Source organism: Pungitius pungitius, chromosome 4 (assembly GCF_949316345.1).
Source record: "Pungitius pungitius chromosome 4, fPunPun2.1, whole genome shotgun sequence".
Classification (NCBI taxonomy): domain Eukaryota; kingdom Metazoa; phylum Chordata; class Actinopteri; order Perciformes; family Gasterosteidae; genus Pungitius; species Pungitius pungitius.
The window spans coordinates 15,724,626-15,744,206 of NC_084903.1; the positions used below are offsets into that span (position 1 = coordinate 15,724,626).

Below are 19,581 nucleotides of genomic sequence, written 5' to 3' on the forward strand. Positions count from 1 at the left end.
CAAAGGCAGACCGAAACTCAAAGCAGCTAATGTATGACTAGTGAGAAAGGCAAGGATGGCTGAAGTCAAACAAAACCGAGCACATAAAGGAGCATGTAAAAGCTAACCAATGTAGCTAATACTTAAAAACAAAAAAATGCTGCAAAAAAGAAAACAAAAAGTATTGTACACAAAAAAAAACATCAGTACCACCTGTAAAAGCTGAACTGCAGGCAAAATAATAACGCTAGAATCAAACAATTAACCAACCACAATGGCAGACAACACATGTGTCACACCTTTGTGTGTCCACTCCTCTCCTCACTCACAAACTCAAACGCTTCTTCCCTCAATCTCTGCAACTTTCTCATAAAAAACTTAATACAGTTTACTCCTAAAGCTTCTTCAACTTACAGGGCACGTAGAATAATGTGTGTGTATGTGTGTGTGTGTGTAAAAGCCAGCATTAATTGTTTCAAAGATAGCGATGGCTATTGATTTATTAACCTCGTATCACTATTAACACACTCTTTCATCCACACGCAAATACACAGAAAGCAAAGTAAAAGAGTAAAAACACGACAAACTATCTACTAGGTCACGATCGATACGAGCAAATGCAAACAAAATATTTATGCATCGGATTCTGTGGTTGTCTTTTCCAATCAAAATGAGATCAAAACGTCCGCAATGTGCGCATACCAGATGTTCTTGTTTGTCTGAAGTATCGCAAAACCCACAAACACACGTAAATACCTATACACAGGCCCGAATGGACAGGCTGGCAAAAAAAAGACACGTGCATGTACATGTGCTTGCAAAGCAAGACACGCACGCACGCACACACATACACACACACACACACCAAAACCTCAAACCATCTGGAGTGTCCAGATTAATTTCGGATTGTTCTCCACTGTCTTTCCAACCCAATTCAGCTATCCCCTTCAGTCGTCTGTGTGTGTGACTCCAGTTGTCTGTCTCTTTCCGTGCACGGTCTCTTCCGATGCCAGATTCCCCTCTGCCCCCTTTGAGCAGATGGGAGGAAGGGAAGCTGAATGCCATATTGTTGGGGCCTTTCGGAAAAAGTTGATTGTCAATTGTTGATTGAGTTTGATGATGAAGGCAAGTTGGGGGGGAAATTAAATGTGTGACTTCCTATATGTATCCTATTTCCTATACTATTTTAGGCATAGCACATTTCAACAGCAAGGCAATTCAAGGTGCAGGACATTTTTTACAAAGGGGGACATAAACTGCCTGCACCTCACTTAATGGTCATTCATGATACACATTAATAAACAGCATGAATTTCAACCCCAAAATTAGAATATATAATCCACTAGAAACATGCGTCCATAGAAAGTTGCATGGCAATCCGTCCATGGTTTTGAGCCTTCATGGCCGTCTCTCGACCCACTGCGGCTTAAATAGATGCACTCAATTTCGCTTCAGGGAATACAAATATCTTGTGGAAACTATCTTGCAGGCGCATCCTGCGGATAGAGGCCACAAGTCAGCCACCTAAGTGGCGATCTCCATGAATAAAAGAAATACTTTAGACACAAAATACTCTACTGTTTTCACCTTCCCGACGTTTATTGTTTTCATTTTCAGAACTTGCCAACCAATTTAAAATTGCCTGCAATCGATGATGGAGACAAACTATAATAATTCTTCGGGGAGTCGAGTTTATGACAGAGTGGGCTCCAAGGTGGCTCTGACAGGGAGGCGGGGCTTATAGTATGGTCAATTACGCTGAGTATTCTAAAGTAATACGTTAAAGGGCAGCTACAGACCCATGCGGATAAAAACATGCTGTGTAGTCAGACACAAACACAAACACTGGCATTAAAACACAAACAAACACTGACACTCTTCATTAAAATACAGCACTAAATCCTACAGGTACATTTCGTTTGATTTATATCCCACAGGCTTTGAGGCTTTTTCTCTGTTATTTATGTCAACTAGTAATCCAATTTTACCTACTGGTCTGCAGGCTGAACACCGATGCTGTCAAGAGACATGTCCCAGGTTAAAATACCGATGGTAACGTTAGTTACTTTCTATATCGAACAATTATTTCCTAGAGCTGCGTGCCACAGGATAATCTGTGTTTTACTGTAGTTTAATAGAGAGATCATAATGCATAAAAATGAATTATCTCTTAATTTCTGCCCAGTCTCCCAAACTAAGGTCCGCATTGTTAAGTAATAGTTGGTTGATTGCTCAGATCGATTTAACAATCGGACAGGTTGTCATATTTTAGGTGCTGAGAAGCAGCAGAGAGGTGGAGCGCTCCAGTAGAACCTGACCACAAGGTCCCTGGCTCGTAAATCATCTCCTGGCCTCCTCGTTCCACGGCGCGCTGGGCCACAAATCAAATGCATCTTTCTAAGTTACGCTGTGTAGAACTATCGACTGCAGTGATTCAATACCGGCTATGAAAAAATAGAGAGCAGAGGAGGAGAGGGGAGGAGGAGAGGAGAGGAGGAGAGGAGAGGAAGAGTGGAGAGGAAGAGAGGAGTGGAGAAATTGTCTGTTTTTTTCTGGTGGTCCTGTTGTCTATCCCACCTCTTCTCCTGCACCACCCCCTCCTTCTTTTTCATTACCTCTGTGTCAGAATCATTGTGTCTCTCCCACATTCGGTCTCCATGTGAACGTCCATCTCTCGATATACCCCATCGACTGTATATCTTTCTTCTTCCATTGTCGCTGTCCTAATAACAACATTATTGTAACCATCTGTGTACCGTGCATCTGATTCTCTTCCACCCTTCAGCCTCACTCCTCTCCCACTCTTTATCCAGCTCTTTGTCATCACTTCCCTCCTCCCTTCCTTCTTCACTGCTCTCTCATCCCTTTTGTCCCTCTCGTTTTTCCCTCTTTTGTCAGAATTATCTCTGTATTACTACCATTGTATCTGTCTCTAAATGTCATTACATTGGTTCCTGGCTTTATTGCTATTATAATCACGGTTATATTGTCTCTCTCCTTGTGTCATTATATCAATCTCTCTGTGTTTCCTCTCTTATCCCCTCTAGAGCGTTAGCTTGTTTTTATTCCACCCACTCACCTCTATATTTATCACACAAAGAACAAATAGCAAAAACCTCTCTCTGTCTGTCTTTCTCGCTATCGCCATTTCTCGCGCTCTCTGTCAGCCCACTGTCAAACAGTTTAAGTAAATGGGACTGCCGTTAGATTCAAGCATTCAGGCCATTTAGCTAGTGCTCAGTGGAGATAAAAACCAATCTGGACAATGACATGAAAGTCCATCAATGCTGTGAACTACTTTTTTTTTACTGCATCATGACGTTCATTCTGAACTGATAATGAAAGAGCGGTTCATGCAATTTACAACTAATTAGTTGAAAATTTTTAAAAGAAAATCCTTCAAAATGTAATTATTGTGGTGTGTGTGTGTAATTACTGTTTGGAATAAGATGGCACTGCAAAGTTTGCTTGCTAACAAATAAAGAAAGTATAAAATAATTAAAAGGCAAACTTGAAAACTAATAATCACTGAGGAAACAGTGTCGAAAATTCTCCCGAGCTCCTCATTACACTTTAATAAATTGATCAAAGAGCTAATTTGTCAAACACAAAATTAATCAACTTGTCAGGGGTGAATTAGATGCACATTGAAACCAAAATCCATACTGCAGGTGATGAGCTTAAAAAAACGTCTGGTAAAGCAGTCACCATGACCATGGAATGGATGAGACGTGTATGATGCCCCGTGTAACACACAAACGCACAAATGGATGGAGAATCACAGAGACACACAGTGAGAATCAAGGCTACAGAATAAATCCAAAACTCAGCAAGGACTATTGGTTCTGTCTAAAGATAGCAGAGACAGGTAGGATGGATGGTGTGTGCATGTGTGTGCGTGCGTGCATGTGTGTGTGCGTGGGTGTGTGGGTGTATGTGGGTACTGTAAGTGAGCATGAGATGGCAACAAACGTAGAAGGGGACCAAAATAAGGGAAAAGGGTCAGAGGTGTTTGGGAGAGAGTTGTCTTTGTTCTATTTGCACTTGTGTGTCTGCGTGTGTATTGTTAAGTGTTATCTTCATTTTTCATCATCATGCTTTGTCTTTGTGAGTGAAGTCTCTGCATCTGTAGTCAATCATCATTTAACCTACAACTCAAAAGCTTGTGTTCTGGACAGAATGAATGGACGTGATTCAAAGGGGTTCAAATCAAATCGAAGCACTGGAATCAAATAACAAACTAACTAAAGAAAGCAATAATTTGAGAGTGCATCCCTTACTCCTGCGATAGCTATGAAGCTACAAATGTTGTACAAATCAAGATTGATGTATTTTTCAGTACAGACATTACAGTCTCTGCAGACATAGTTGCTCACAGGCACCGGCTGAAATTCAGTCATTCCCTTATTTGTATTTGCTTCAGCAGTCTTAGGAGAGCAGCCCATCCTTGTTTGTTTGGGGCTCGAGAGCTGCTTTCAGTCCAGTGTTGCCAAAGCACTTGGGGCAGTTTTATAAAGTGAGGGCTAATGGAGTGCAGAACAAAATGAAAATGTCATCGGGAAGTCCAGCACCGGAGACAGGAGGACGCAATTTTTTTTTAATAAACTTTAAATAAAGTTGAATACAAGAGGAAACAATCACCCACAGGAGAAAACGTGAACCCAGGAAACTACAAAATAAAACAGGATGACAGAAAGCTCACGACCAAGTGTGTCGTCACAGTCAAGAATTACAAGTAGCAAAGCAAGCTTTATGGTAAAATGTCCTAAAATGACATGACTGGCTCCCATATAAAAACAGGGAGGTGAACACGACATTTGCTGCTTTTTTTCTCTACTGCACAGCGTTCTAATCGGAGCTGGACCGCTTCAGGCGTTAACCTGTAGAATCGACTGTTTCCAGAGTCAGTTACGATGTGAAGCGGTCCATACGGTATGTTCTATTCCCTAAAGTGCTCGTAGGTCAATTTTCATTGGTCAATACAACCACCATGTCACCTTTAATAGGTCTTATGAAAGTATCCCAGCATGAGGTTACCATTGAGGATGAATTGCTTTGCAAATCTCCACTTCATAGGGTTTTTGAGGGTTTCCTGTACAATATTCAGACAAAAAAAGTACTTGCTGTAGTGGAGTAGTGGTAACTGAGCAGGGAATGAAATTGCTCTCCCTCTTTGTGTTAAAATCAAAACTTGTCGGTGCTTTGTTTACCTAACCGAGGCGTCCATGTTGGACTGAAGTGCACATTAGTGCATGTGCTAGCTCAGAACGAAACACTGACTTCACTGAATGACAAACTTGTCACCAAGTGGAGACGCTTTAGTTTTACATTTGGAAATTAGAGGATTGTAGGTCTAATTCATATTGTATTCTTTTAGCTTGGTTATCGGTACCCACCAACTCCTGAGGGAGTTATCAGTCGACATGCTTCTAAAAGCTTCTTGCTGAAAGCAGCACGCTTGACAGAGATGTAAAAGCAACACAGAAAAGGTGCAAACAGCTGAAAGATGGGTTCATTACAGCAAAACTTGATTGACTTTATTGTAAAATGATATATAGCTGCTTTCAACATTATTGGCCTCAGAGGTCACTTGGGTCAACATTGCCGTGACTTTCTGGACAGAGTCCACTGCGGTTTAAACTGTGATGCTCTTGAGGCCTGAGTTTTTCTTGACACTGTACAACAGATCTGCTGCTCATGCAGAGGAAGCACACAGACACAACCAGAGCAAACTAACTGGAGAATAAGTGACAATGAAAATCAGTGATGCCCCACTTGCTTTCAGTTACCCTTGAGATAAGCCTAGATAGAAGAAAAAAAACCTATAAATCTCCTTGCATTCGTGAAAAGTGAGCCTATGCATGTGATGCAGGGGACAAAGTGTCAGCAGACACACACAACTCAAGGACACACAAACATACATACATATTTGGGCACAACACACATTAGGATATTCTGCTTTCAAGGCAAGACGGGAATATCAATTCCATGAACTCAGCAATCTGCAGAGTGTGTGTCAGTACACAGCAAAGCAAAATGGATGCTGAGAGCAAGCTATGGTGATCACTCGTCTGTATACATGTTTGTGCGTGTGTGTGTGTGTAGGTGCGTGTGTCCGTGTGCATGGCCTCGGGGGTGTACATTTTGTGGTAAAGTGTAAAAAAAATGCTGAAATAAAATAAACGATAGTTGGTGGTAATGACTGGGTCACTCTATCAATGCACACACTCAGACAAACAACAAGAAATAACAAATGAAAGTGCTCCTGTAGCCCAAATTCATATGATAGTGAGCAGCTGTTACCTTGATTTTCTTTTTTTCTAAAACATCACCCATTTTGCTACTTTCTTTCTCTATTATCATTCAGAGATATGTGATTTATTATTTGACACACTTTACGTTTGGCTTTGCATACAGTTTATATTGTAAAATTATCATAAAATATCATATAAACAGAATAATAAGAAGGTAGAAGGCTATGTTAAATTAAGTGCCAGATATATTTTATTTCTACACATTTAACGACTCTCCATTTGGTTTTGATTCTGCAAGTGAGTGTGCATTTGTATGCGGGGGAGTGTGTGTTGTAAGGGCCCGCACTTTAAAAGATACAACTATTTAAACACTAGTTTTTATGATGATATATACAATTCATACAGTTTCTCCCTCTCCAGTTTTCCTTTTGCTGCCACGACCACAACCATTAGATCAGCATACATTTTTCAGTAAATAATGTCTATTCCATATCTTGGGTAAGTTTCATTACAACTTACGAATGTTTAATGTGAAGTTACTGGAAGGTTAAACTCTAATTAAGATATGGTAGTTTTCATTTTCTGTTCGTCAAATATTGGATTTGATTTAATATCTCAACATTAATCCTGACTGTAGAGACAGTGAATTTGAGTGAGTAACATTTCCTTCTGTTACTTGATCGGTTCTTTCACCTTTCTTTTTCGATGGCACGTGGTGTGCTGGTTCGCACCGTTACCTCGCGGCTAAATTTGCGTGGAGCTCGCATGTTTTCCCCGTGTCTGCGAGGGTGGTCTCCAGGTACCGGCTGAGTGGATCGTTTTCTACCCCTGTGTCAGCCCTGCGATTGACTGCCATCCACTGCAGGATTTACATCAATTGGCTCCTTCCCCCTGTGACCCTCTAAGGACAAGCGGTACAGAATATGACTGACAGGCCGCTCTTGTCGTTTAAGGGTTGAAAAGTAATAATTTAAAAATCCTTCAATTTTGATGAACTTCTGTTTCAGTTTTACTTCTCCACTGTATTGTTGTGTCATATCTTTTTTAATCAGTCTCAATCCAACTGACCAGGGACTTGACAAGTATGAAATAGAGTACACCATTTCCACCTAGAGAATATACACATGAAATAAAACCAGTAATGAATAACTTGAATTTCCTTATCTCCATATTCATTCGCAGACTGTCACACTGATTTTTGCATTGGCACAAATGAGAAATGTTTAACTGCTTGACAACATGATCAAGGATGCTACGTTGAATAGTAAGATATCATTGTATCAAGATCCATTATAAATATGGCACTTTCATGTGAATTATGAGGCTATAACAGGTGAGTTTAACACTCAGCAAATTAAAAAGCACAAACCTCTTTAATTAACACAAAATTGGGATGTTCTTACAACTTAAGCGCAATTAAATTTGGGTCATTGCTGGTTGGAGCCTTCAGGACGAGGACATTCATCTATAAACTGATCTACTGTACCTTTAACAAAAGAAATCATTTGGTAGAAATTGTGCCTTTAAGCCTGGGCAGGTAGAATGGAGTTAGCAGGAGAGGGATGTGATATCACTGCAAATTCACTTCCTCGTGTCGGCTCTGAATTGGTCTTTCTTCTCGTTTTTTTCCGATTATCGAGTTTATCAGTCCATGAGGACTTTTCTGTCCCCTGTGTAAGTGAGAGAGGGAGCGACAACAGGTGAGGGAGATGCAGAGAGACAGATATAGTGTGTGATACCTTTAAGTGTGTCAAAGTGCACAATTAAAATGCATGTGCATCACACACACACAAAAAACAGGGCACTATTGTAGCTGTTGTCTTATGGTTGTGATTCCAACAAAGTCTGTGTTCTGGCCATCTGGCAACACAGCAATGGACACGCACCCATGGTCTTTGAAGTCTACATGTGAGGAGAGAGGCACACATGAATACACACAATGAACAGAGAGCTAAAAGAGTCCAAAAGTGGGAGCAAGGTAAAAAGAGAGAGAGTAAGGAGCTGAGCTCTTTGCATCTATATATTTGCCCTCGGGGGCCCTAGTACTCTATATGTCACATAATATAATTAAGTGAGCAGGTGATTGAGTTTAGTTTATTTTGTATAGTTACTTATTGTTTGCTGTGGTCTCTATATATTGTTTGCTGTGATTTTCTTAGTTGTTGCTGTGGTTTTGCGTTATTGAATATAGCTGTCAACCTGTATTTCTTTCCCTCTCACGATTAATTGACACACCTGCACCTAATTAGCTCGGATTGGCCAGCTGGAAGATCCCTCCCAATAAAAGGAGGTGAGATCTCTTTCCAGGAAACGGATAGGCGTGCTGCACGAGAAGCAGCGGCTCGGACGGCTGGACGTGTGTCCCCCGGAATCACTGGCTGGATCCCCTGTGCCCTGCTGGAGCCGTTTCCTGGAATCCCCAAGGGCAACGTCCGCTACTCCCTAATGGAAGGTGCCCGGTCCGGCAGCTGACGGCGGAACAATATTGGGGAGACGCGTAGTGAAGGAGCAGAGTGGCGCCCCAGAAACCCTGGTCCCCGGACTCCTTCATGTGAAACGGACTCATTGAAATCACGTGAGAGTGATCCATTCGGTGCCTGGGACTGAGGAAAACCCGGATCAAATCACACTCTGGACTGAACCTTAACAGGTTCTTTTACGCTGGATCGAATCATCCCTCGGGTTTTATCGTCTCCTGGCTTTTTACTTGATGTGTTTTAAAATTCTTAAACTTATCTTAAATAGAAATAAATTATTGTTTTGATACGTATATATCTTGTCTGGCTGTTTCCTCGCTGTATTGGTGTGGCCCGGGAATCGAGTTCAATTTAAAAGTAGCCCGCTTCTTTACGGACAAAGAAGAGAAAAGGGGGGGGTTACATTAGTGGCGTTGTCGGCAGGATTCCCTTCCCACACCATGCAGCGTGGAATGGCAGACGAAAATGAAGGGCAGCCTGACGGTCCAGGGTGTAGTGTGTCACAGGGAATTGGGGCCAGATCAGAGAGTGTTCCGCCTAGTCCGCCTGTGATAAATGCAATGATGATGCCTTGGTTTATGGGAGTCCCCTGGATCCCAAGATTTAATGGGGACTCTAGTAAAATGAGTTTTGCTGAATGGAGTGGGCAGGTGCAGGCAATGCTGAGGGCACAAGGGTTAAATGAGGAACAGAAAGTTGATTTTATATATGGGGCACTTGAGGGTGACGCAAAGAGAGAGATGAGGCTACTGAACCCAGGAAGATGCTCCACAAGCGTCGACATGCTGCAGGAGCTAAAGAGGCTGTATGGGCATGTAACCCCAGTAGCCCAACTCCGGGCACGTTTTTTTAAATGTCTCCAACAGGAAGAGGAAACTGTTGCTGCTTTTATTCTTCGTCTCCGGGAGTTATTCTCTGCATGGAAGGAGCAGGAACCAGCGGGGTCTGCCCAGGACCAGATGACTATTAGAGACCAGCTTGTCCTGGGTTTGAGGCCTGGTGTGGTACAACAAGAACTCCAAAGGCAGGTGCGTAGAATGCCTACACTGACCTTTACCGAAGTGTGTAGTGAAGTGAAAGCATTAGAAGCTGAGCTCAAGATGGAGCCTGTCCGTGCCTCACGTATCTCTGTGCCACAGCCAAATCCATCCATGGTCGCACCTAGCCTAGAGGAGTGGAGGGAGACAGTAAGAGCCGAACTTAGACAAGAATTTTTAGACCAATTTTCTGTCCTTAAAGAAACCCTAACTGCTGAGATTAAACACCAATTCTCTTCTCAGACTATGGTGCGTAGAGACCCGCCCTTAACCTCTAGGGGGGCTGTTCGGGAAGGCCACTATACTACCTCCCCTAGGCGCCATCACACTCTGGAATGGGACGACCGGGGCAAACCAATCTGCAGAGGCTGTGGGAAAGCTGGTCACATCCAGAGGTACTGTCAACAGGGGAGGAGGCATTTAAACTAGCTGCCCCGACCACTGAGAGCCAGGTGGTTGGGGAGGTGGACCAAACGGACAAACCATCCCTGGTGGGGATGTGTCCAGGAGTTGAAGTTGTTGTTGCAGGAGTGAAATTGCCCTGCTTGCTTGATACAGGCTCACAAGTTACGCTGTTCAGTGAAACTTTCTTCCAGAAATGGCTGAGTGGAGAGCAGAAGCGAAGCCCACAAGATCTGCTCTGGCTTTCTCTAAAAGCAGCTAATGGACTACAGATCCCATATACTGGCTACGCCATCTTGGATTTTTCTGTGGGAGGAGTCACAGTGCCAAGTAAAGGTGTTATCATTGTAAAGGATGAGTGCCTGAGTGCTGAAAGGGGAATCCTAGGGATGAATGTAATTTCACACTGCTGGAAGGAGCTGTTTCAGGGAGTCCACCCTGGCCTGACTGTCTTTGGTGCAACTATGTCGCGTGAAGCAAAGGGGGAATGGCAGCGTGCTTTTGCTGTTTGTCAAAAAGTGTCACAGGATGAATCATCTGATGGACTGATTGGAGTGGCCAGGTTAACCCGCCAAGATCCAGTCTATTTGCCTCCTAACAGTGAGATGGTGCTGTGGACACACCTCTATGGTGCGAAAACCAGGTCGGATTTTTGTGCTTTGGTGGAAGGCCCAGAACGAGATGATGAGTGGCAGGTGGCCCGGACTGTTACCACTGTGGTGAAAGGACGCCTCTCTATAAGGGTACGTAACTTAAATCCTTACCCTGTATTGATACCTCAACGGCGCCCCCTTGCTAATGTCTTCCAGGTTGACCCAAAGCAAATTCGAGGGGAAAAGGACCTTGTCTTGAGGACTGTAGATCCAGGTGTGGTGGAAGTGGCTGTGCAAACCAATCACATCAGCACAAAAGAACAGCATCCAGTCGACTTACTGAAAGGTGATGGCTTAACAGTAGACCAACAACAGCAGATGGACTCACTGCTACAGCGATGGAGAGACATCTTTGCAGCGGGTGACAAGGACTTTGGCCAGACCAGTGCAGTCCTCCACTCAATACCTACAGGTTCTGCACCACCCAGCAGGGAGCGCTACAGGCCAGTTCCACCAAGCCTTTATCCTGAATTGAGAGAACTTCTGCAAAACATGCTGGACAATGATGTCATAAAGGAAAGCTCCAGCCCTTGGGCAGCACCAATTGTCCTTGTGAAGAAGAAGGATGGATCCTGGCGTTTCTGCGTGGACTACAGGAAGCTCAACGCCCTAACCCACAAAGATGCCTACCCCTTGCCAAGGATAGAAGAATCCCTCACCAGTCTCAAGCAAGCTGCTTGGTATTCTACCCTGGACCTGGCCAGTGGATATTGGCAAGTAGATGTGGACCCGAGGGATCGAGAGAAGACTGCATTCACCACACCCCTGGGCTTGTATGAGTTCCAATGGATGCCCTTTGGCCTTTGTAATGCACCTGCAACGTTTCAACGTCTGATGCAGCGGTGCCTGGGCGGGCAGGTCCATGACTCTCTCCTGATATACTTGGATGATGTTGTTGTATACTCCCCGGACTTTGACACTCACATCCACCATCTGGAGCAGGTTTTCGAGAAGTTGGCATCCCATGGCTTAAAGTTGCAACCCCACAAATGCAGCCTGTTCCAGAAGAAAGTCACATACCTTGGCCATGTCATCTCCGGTGAGGGGATATCCACAGATCCTGAAAAGACGGCTGTCGTTGAGAACTGGCCCATCCCCTCTACCATTAAGCAGGTACGATCATTTCTCGGGTTTGTGGGGTACTACAGAAGGTTTGTGAAGGGGTTTTCCAAAACGGCAGCACCCCTGAATGCTCTCCTAGTAGGTTCTGCTAGTATGCGGAGAGGAAATACTGCCATCAATTGGACTTCAGACTGCCAGATGGCATTTGACTCTTTGAAGACTGCTCTGGTGAGTGCCCCAATCTTAGCATATGCTGACTTCTCAAAACCCTTCCATCTTTATACTGACGCCAGCCTGGGGGGGTTGGGGGCTGTGTTGGCACAGCTACAGGATGGTAGAGAGAGAGTTATAGCTTACGCCAGCAGGAGCCTTAATCCCAACGAAAGGAACGATCAAAACTACAGTTCTTTTAAACTGGAGTTTCTAGCCCTTAAATGGGCGGTGACTGAAAAGTTTAAAGACTATTTGTGGGGGAATAAATTCCTGGCCTTTACGGATAATAACCCTCTCGTCCACCTAAATACAGCACACTTGGGAGCTACAGAACAACGGTGGGCAGCACAACTGGCGAATTTTGATTTTGAACTTAAGTATCGCCCTGGTGCTTCCAATCGTAATGCTGATGTTTTGTCTAGGTTACCTCAGGAAATGGAGCCTGACAAACAGGCCCAAGTGGGGACAGCCATGGTGGAGTCAGAGGCCAGCACAAAAGCCAAAGACAATTGGAAGGATTGGCAGGAGGAAGACCCGACGGTGGCCCAAATGAAGAATTGGGTGGATGGAAATCACTTCCCAGGAGCCGAGGAGAGGAAAGCATGTTTGCCTGCAACAAAACGCCTCCTAAAGGAATGGAACCGACTACACATCCAGGAGGGTGTGTTAAAGCGGAAGGCCCAAGAACATCATACAGGGTTGAGCCTCCACCAGATCGTGGTTCCCATGGACAAGACCCAGAAGTTGTGGGAGAAGTATCACAACGCCTCAGGCCATATGGGGATAGCAAAGATTGAGGGCTTGCTAAGAAAAACCTTCTATTGGCCCAGGATGGGTGCTGACTTGAAAGAATGGGCATCTAAATGTTTAACTTGCACTCAACAGAAAAGAGGACCAGAGGTAAGGGCACCGATGGTGCCTATTTTTGCATCATGTCCTTTGGAAACTGTTTCGATTGACTATTTGTCGCTTGGTAGACATGGTGATGCCTATCCTTATCTGTTGGTAATAACTGATCTGTTTTCCAAGTACGGATGGGCTGTCCCTACAAAGGACCAGACAGCAGCCACTACGACACGTGCTCTTTGGCGACACCTAATCCAGCCATGGGGATGTCCAGAACGAATCCTTTCAGATCAGGGAGCAGCCTTTGAGTCAACCATGATGGCACAGCTGTGCAGTCTGTATGGGTGTACCAAAATCCGAACTACACCCTACAGGCCCCAAGGAAATGGGGCCTGTGAAAGGTTTAACAAGACTGTTCTTTCTCTGTTAGGAGCATTGAGCCCAGAAGACCAAGTACGGTGGCCAGATCACTTGCCAACACTCCTGCAGATGTATAACAACACCCCTCACGAGACCATAGGATTGACCCCTCACTTTGTCATGTTTGGCCGACACGCTCGCCTGCCAGTGGAAACGGTTGTCAGTGCACCTCCATTGACCCAAAGACAAGACTTGGAGGGTTGGGTTTATCAACACAACCAGACCCTACAGAGAGTCTACAGACAGGTGGCAGTAAAAACCAGAGAGAGCAGAATGCGGGACAAGGCCAGGTATGATCAGAAAACAAGGAACCTCCCCTTGTTGCCCGGAGAGAGAGTGCCGTCAGCCGATTATTCATGCAGAGCTGAATGCAGTTTGGACCACGGGGCCTATTGAATTATACAGATTGAGGAGGATTGTTTCAGCGCTACTAAGACTGTCGAAACTGTACGGGCGTGTGAGATAGGATTTAAGGTTTAAGGTCACCGCTATGAGAGGTGAGAGGGTGTGCGCTACATCTGCCTGCAGTGGGGGGGGGGGGTATCGATGAGTACATTTTCTATACAGGCTGTCTAAAAATCCCACGTTAACTCCTGGAACCTTTGTTGCTAGTGTGAAGTGACAAAGAAAAGAGATGGGAGTAGTATTATTTGCAAAGCATGTAGTAAAAAATGAAGAAAAAAGAAAAAAAGCCAAAAGCTGTTAGACTCCTGCATTCACCAGCGGATCTGTTGTTGTTAGTATGAACTGACAAATGGTTCTGGTGTCGTATGCACAAACACACTTTGATGCCTGTGTGGTATGCTTCACAGTGACAGAAGTGGTTCCTCTTGCACTGTTAAATAGCAAATTCACCATAAAATTTGTAGCATCACAAAAATAATCATCACATTACGTCTGCTGAAGCTAAATATTGTATTTGCACTAAGTACACTTTTGTCTGAGGTTTTAAATGCAGCAGGGAGCCAATAAGAAACTACATCATCTGGTTTTTGTGCCTGAGATAAAAATGAAAAAAAAACTCAAAAACATTGTCTATTCAATTCACGTCTTTTCAAAGCCGCTTTTAAAGAACCTCTTTTTCCTGGACCATTCTGAGTTAAACTCCACCAGCTCGACAAAAGATGCGGGTTGAGCAGCTGTAGAAACAGCAGGTAGAGAGAGGATTGAACCGTATATGTTTTTAGACAAGAAAAACCCTTTAATAGAGCGCATTGATGAATATTACTGATCATGTGACATGTACACGCACTGTTGTGCTGAATGGGTTTGTAGTTTTTTGTATGCTAAGCTAAAACCAATGGGATGAGTACAACGGACACGTAAGATATTGATCATCGGTGTCTAACCACATGGGGCGGGGTTCTGTTTCATCGCCGTCAACCGTCAACACAAGGATGGACGCTGGATGGAAGTCTACATCCCTTCTGCTTATGGATAAAGTTATACAAGCACAGGCCTTACATCTTACAGTAAACAAGCAGCTGAATGCATTCAGTTCACTCCAACTTTCTATTCCCCACAGAAGTGACTGATTTTAGGGCAAAACATGCTCAGACAACAAAACCTGGCAAGACATTTGAGAAGGAGAGAGAGGGGGGGGATGAGAGAGTAAGAACGGGGCATCAGTCCAAAGGGCAAATCAGTACAGCAGCCTGATACCATGTTGTCCAGATGGTCTGTCCTTATTATTGAGTATATATGTTTCTGTAATGAGCGTCACGACTTTAAGTCCTGCATGTGACCCAAAAATATGTCATTATTGAAGTCCCTGTACCTGCCTTTGAAGATATTCTACTCACTGATGGAATGTGAACTCAATCATTGCCTCATTCTCGTACTTTTTTTTTCTTATTTAATGAACATACTGTTCTTAAATTCAAGTTTTCCTCAAACCCCCTAGAAAAAAAAAGCCTAGACCCTGTTTGTATAGAGCTTGTGCAAATTTGCTAAATAAATAAATAACCCAATCCCGTGATACACGAATGAAAGGCGGTTGAAATAACCTGCATTGTGTGAAAAAAAGAAAGCTAACTTAGGCTTCTGTCACCTTCTTTGTCTTCCCGTCGGCCTGTTTTCCGTCAGTGTCTCTTGCCATCCAGTTACTGACACGCTGAATTCACTTCTACTTTGCTCTTCTGCGAGCTGCACATGTAAGCAGCCCTCTGGCTATAATAAAGCTTTTAAACACTCGGGTGGAAAAAAAAAAAAAATGTTTTGAATGGTGATGGCTGCAGAAATTCGAAAATGTATTTATAGCCTTAACGCTAAACACACACATTCTGATGCCAGGAACAGTCACTTCTAATAAAGCCTGCTTATCACGGTGCTATCAAGCCCCTCACAGTGAGTTTCAGTGATTGGAGTTAAATGATGTTCTGCACCACAGATGATGGATGGTTTGAATGGACATTTTAATTTGCTGCTGCACATCCACTCCTCTGCGTTTAGAAACAGTCAGCCTCTAAATGCTGCTCTGGGGAAATTTAGTCAAACTTAAAAGATCTAATTTTCAAGTGTTGTTTAATAATTCTCCCTAAAGCGCTGTGACACAAAAAAGACGTTGATGCAGGTTGAATTACTCCACGTCCCTTGGGAATCATACAAGTTTGCGATTATTGATATTAAGCGGTAGGAAAGCGCCCGAGGGCCAGTTGTGATCGTGGGTCCCCGGGGTGGCAACGGTAATATTGGAGGTTGATCGCCCTTGAACGCCATCATCAGAAAAACTAATTAAAGACAATTTATTTGTTTAGCCATCTGACGGATAAGACTTTAGCTCAGTGGCCAAAGGTGTGTGAAAAGTGTCTGTGCTGCAAAGTGCAGCTCTCAAACTGAGGAGGAAGGTCCTTTAGAAATACTGAATAATCTGGATAAACCGAAGGTTGGGAGTCACACGGGAACCTCGTGTGGTTTTCTCTAGAAAACGGGACTTCTAAAGTTCTCTACTTGTTGCACTGTGGGCGATGTAATCACACACACACAAATCAGATAGATATGTGCACATACCTAAGCTGCACACTAGGAGGACACACACACACACTTGGAAGCTGGTAGAAGTTGCCGACATAACGTGGAGTGTCTGTGTGTGTTTGTGGGTGGGGGCAATCTAATGTTATCCACCTACTTCTGTCCCCGAGAACACTCCACACACACTGGATTAGCTGCTCGGCTCCGTCAATTCACTTTAGAGAGGCAGGAAAGAGTGTGTGTGCGAGAGAGAGAGGCAAGTAAGAAATGTTAGGGAAAGAGTGTGTGCACGTGTAGCAGAAAGAAAGAAGAGGAGAAAGGAGAGGTAAATATGAATGTAGAAGGAGGCTGACTTTATGTGTGTCTGGTGCTGTTTTTTAATTGATTTGTGTAATTCATTGATCCGTTTGAAATTAAAACAGACAAAGGTGAGTTAAGAATTGTATACATGTCGCCTTGTGTGCTTGTCTCCTCAGTCATAGTCAAGCATGTGGTGTAGGAAGGGTTGGAGAATAGTGTACTTATCAATATCTTCCATATGCATATGCTGGAGCATTGACTAGACTCACTTAATTCCTAAGCCAATATTTGCTGTAAAACAGTGCACGAGCTCTCCAAACGACTGAATCATGTTCTTTAGTCTAATTTACAGAGAGAGAGGGAATAAAGGTGGTGGGAGAAAGAGAGGCAGAGGAGGATGAATACATTCCGGAGGAGGAGAGAGACAGAGGAAGTGACACAGGAAAGTGAATGAAATCCAGCTTCATGTATTTACAGGGCCTTTTTTTTGTATTCCTCGTTGGTAAATACCAAGTCAAATTGTATGAAATGCCATGCTGGCTTTCAAAATGTATATCAAAACATTGTGTGTATGGAAGATTTGCAATTGAAATTCGTATTGGTTGTTTGCAAGCGCTGCCTCTTCAAAAGCAACATCCTTTTTTCATGTAGAAATGTTACATAAACCACACTTTGCTTTTCAAAACATCTGAAACCGACTGCAATTAATCTCTACAAACTAAAAGAGTGAAGATAAAGAAGAAGAAGAAAGTAATCAAAAAGCTGAATGAAAACATGCTGCGATTGGGGGTGTGGGACTGTGATTGTTTGCATATTCAAAGAGCCTTTCTTCACAAAAATGGAAGTGAGCTTAAAGAAGACAAAGAGTGGGAAAGTGGGTCAAACCGTAACTTAAAAACACTCACTGCAGCCATTGTTTTAATCTAGAGATAAAAGAAAAGCAGTTATTTTTATGTTTCTCCGAAGATATTGTTTCATTGTAAAATGAATTACTGATATATAACGGTAGAAATATTTCAGTATGCATTTCAAGCTGGTTTAACTAAATTGATTAAAGGCTTAATGTCAATCTGTATTATCAAAAAACTGTAAAAAAAAAAAGACAAAAAGTAACTAAAAAATCCTTGTAGGCTGTTTGTGTTTCGACAACAAATAATATTTGAGAACTGCTTGTTAAATTAAGAAAAAGGGTTTTGTAAGTCGATGCAAATGAAAAATACATTTGCTTTCCATACCAAAAATAAAAAGAATACTGTATATAAATTGACTGATTGGATTGATTAGTTCGTGAAGGGACAACAGTATTACTAACAGCATGTCTGCCTGCATGCACGCACTGAGAGCGCTACGTCAAACAAAAGTCCCTTAGTTAACACTCAACTGGAAATCCTCATCGGAAGAGAGATTTCGAGTTTTGCAAAAAAATGTCCCCACTCACTCCGTCTTGGGTGAACGTCTCTGGCCGTCTGTCAGCAGCAGCTCCCGCGGGGCCGATAGGTCAGCAGCTCGCCGACCTGCCTTCACCGCGCTGACTGACAGCAAACATTTACTGAGCCAAAATAGTTTCCAGGTCGGCTCCATAGGAAGAAACCTTCCATGTTGGATGGTCGATGTATTGATTAATACAATAGACGAGAGTGAGGGGAATCTACCTGGTGTGAAACGAGTGGACTTACCGACGTGCTGGGAGACGTGATCGATGTGCAGGAATAGATACTTGAATGGTTTGTGTTTTAAGAATGACTATTATTATTTATAAAAATGAAAAAAAGGGTTCTGTTGTTATTGCTGGTCTTCCATTATGAAACAACTTTAGCTTTAAGAAAATAACAGTAAACAAACAGCGTCCTCCACCATCCAACCCATCAGCTGATGTTGAGCTATGATGAAGTGACTTTGCACGTCGGTGCAGAAAGGTTTCATTGTTCGAACTTGCTAACGACAGCCGCTTCACTCGGGGTTTTAATGGGTCACGAAGCGTCTAATAGATTTCTATCACACAAACCCGACTCCACAACACATAACACACAACTGTCTCACAACTAAATGCAGTCACAGACAGTCACCCTAACATCTGTCCCCCAGTACTAAAGTGGTGGGTGCTCGTTGACAAGGTGATTGATGCTGCTGTCGTCATCTTCTGATGTCTCTCTCTCTCTCTCTCTCTCTGTCTGTCTTTCTATGCCTCTCTCTCTCTATTCTTTCTGAACTATCAGCATTGATGAACATTTGTCCAGATGCCCAGCACAGTTCAGTTCTGCCTGTCAATCCACGAGGGCGAGTACACATATGAACCCACATGAATGCACAGACATGCAGTGCACTTTTAAGATAGAAACTATAATGCAAACATCACATAAAAGACAACAAAATCACTAGTAATAGTGACTATTTCTGTTATGGGAAAAAAAAGCAGATGTTCATGAAAGTGTTACTGGACGAATTGGAAGGCTATGAATTTCTGGCACTCAGAGATTTAAAAGAAAACCTGAACAACGATCAATATAAGATCAGTTTAATGGTTACACTAGGTTTTTATTGTCCGTACACATCCAAAAGGTGTTTTCTGAAACAATAAAATGCGGTTAATGTTGTTAAGTAAAAATCTGTATATTACATGGTTCCTTTCCCTACTGTTCGCTTGGAGCCTGTTTTTTTGTATCATTGACTTAATGAAAATCTCAGTCTTATAATAGCAATAAACAAAAAAAATCCCTTTTTGATGAAAAAAAATAAAACACTTATTATGCAAATAAAGATAATCCAAAACAACATGCTGTAAAGTCAGAATTTCAAAGGCATCTACACAACAGACTGAATGCAAATGAATGGATTTCATCCGCTTTAAGAGGTCTGACAAAGCAGCTTGATGCTTTGAAGAACTTAAAAATGAAGTTCCAAACAAGATAAATGGTCAGTGTCTGAATAAATCCATAAATCTTTTTTTTTTAAAGAGCTTTCTGTGGAT

At 43.0% G+C, this 19,581-nt stretch overlaps 1 protein-coding gene across 2 annotated transcripts in view; it reads right to left on the reverse strand.

Moving 5' to 3' along the window:
- Positions 1–19,581, reverse strand: part of LOC119225135 (CUB and sushi domain-containing protein 1-like) — a 282,822-nt gene that overhangs the window by 216,826 nt on the left and 46,415 nt on the right. The window lies entirely within an intron of this gene.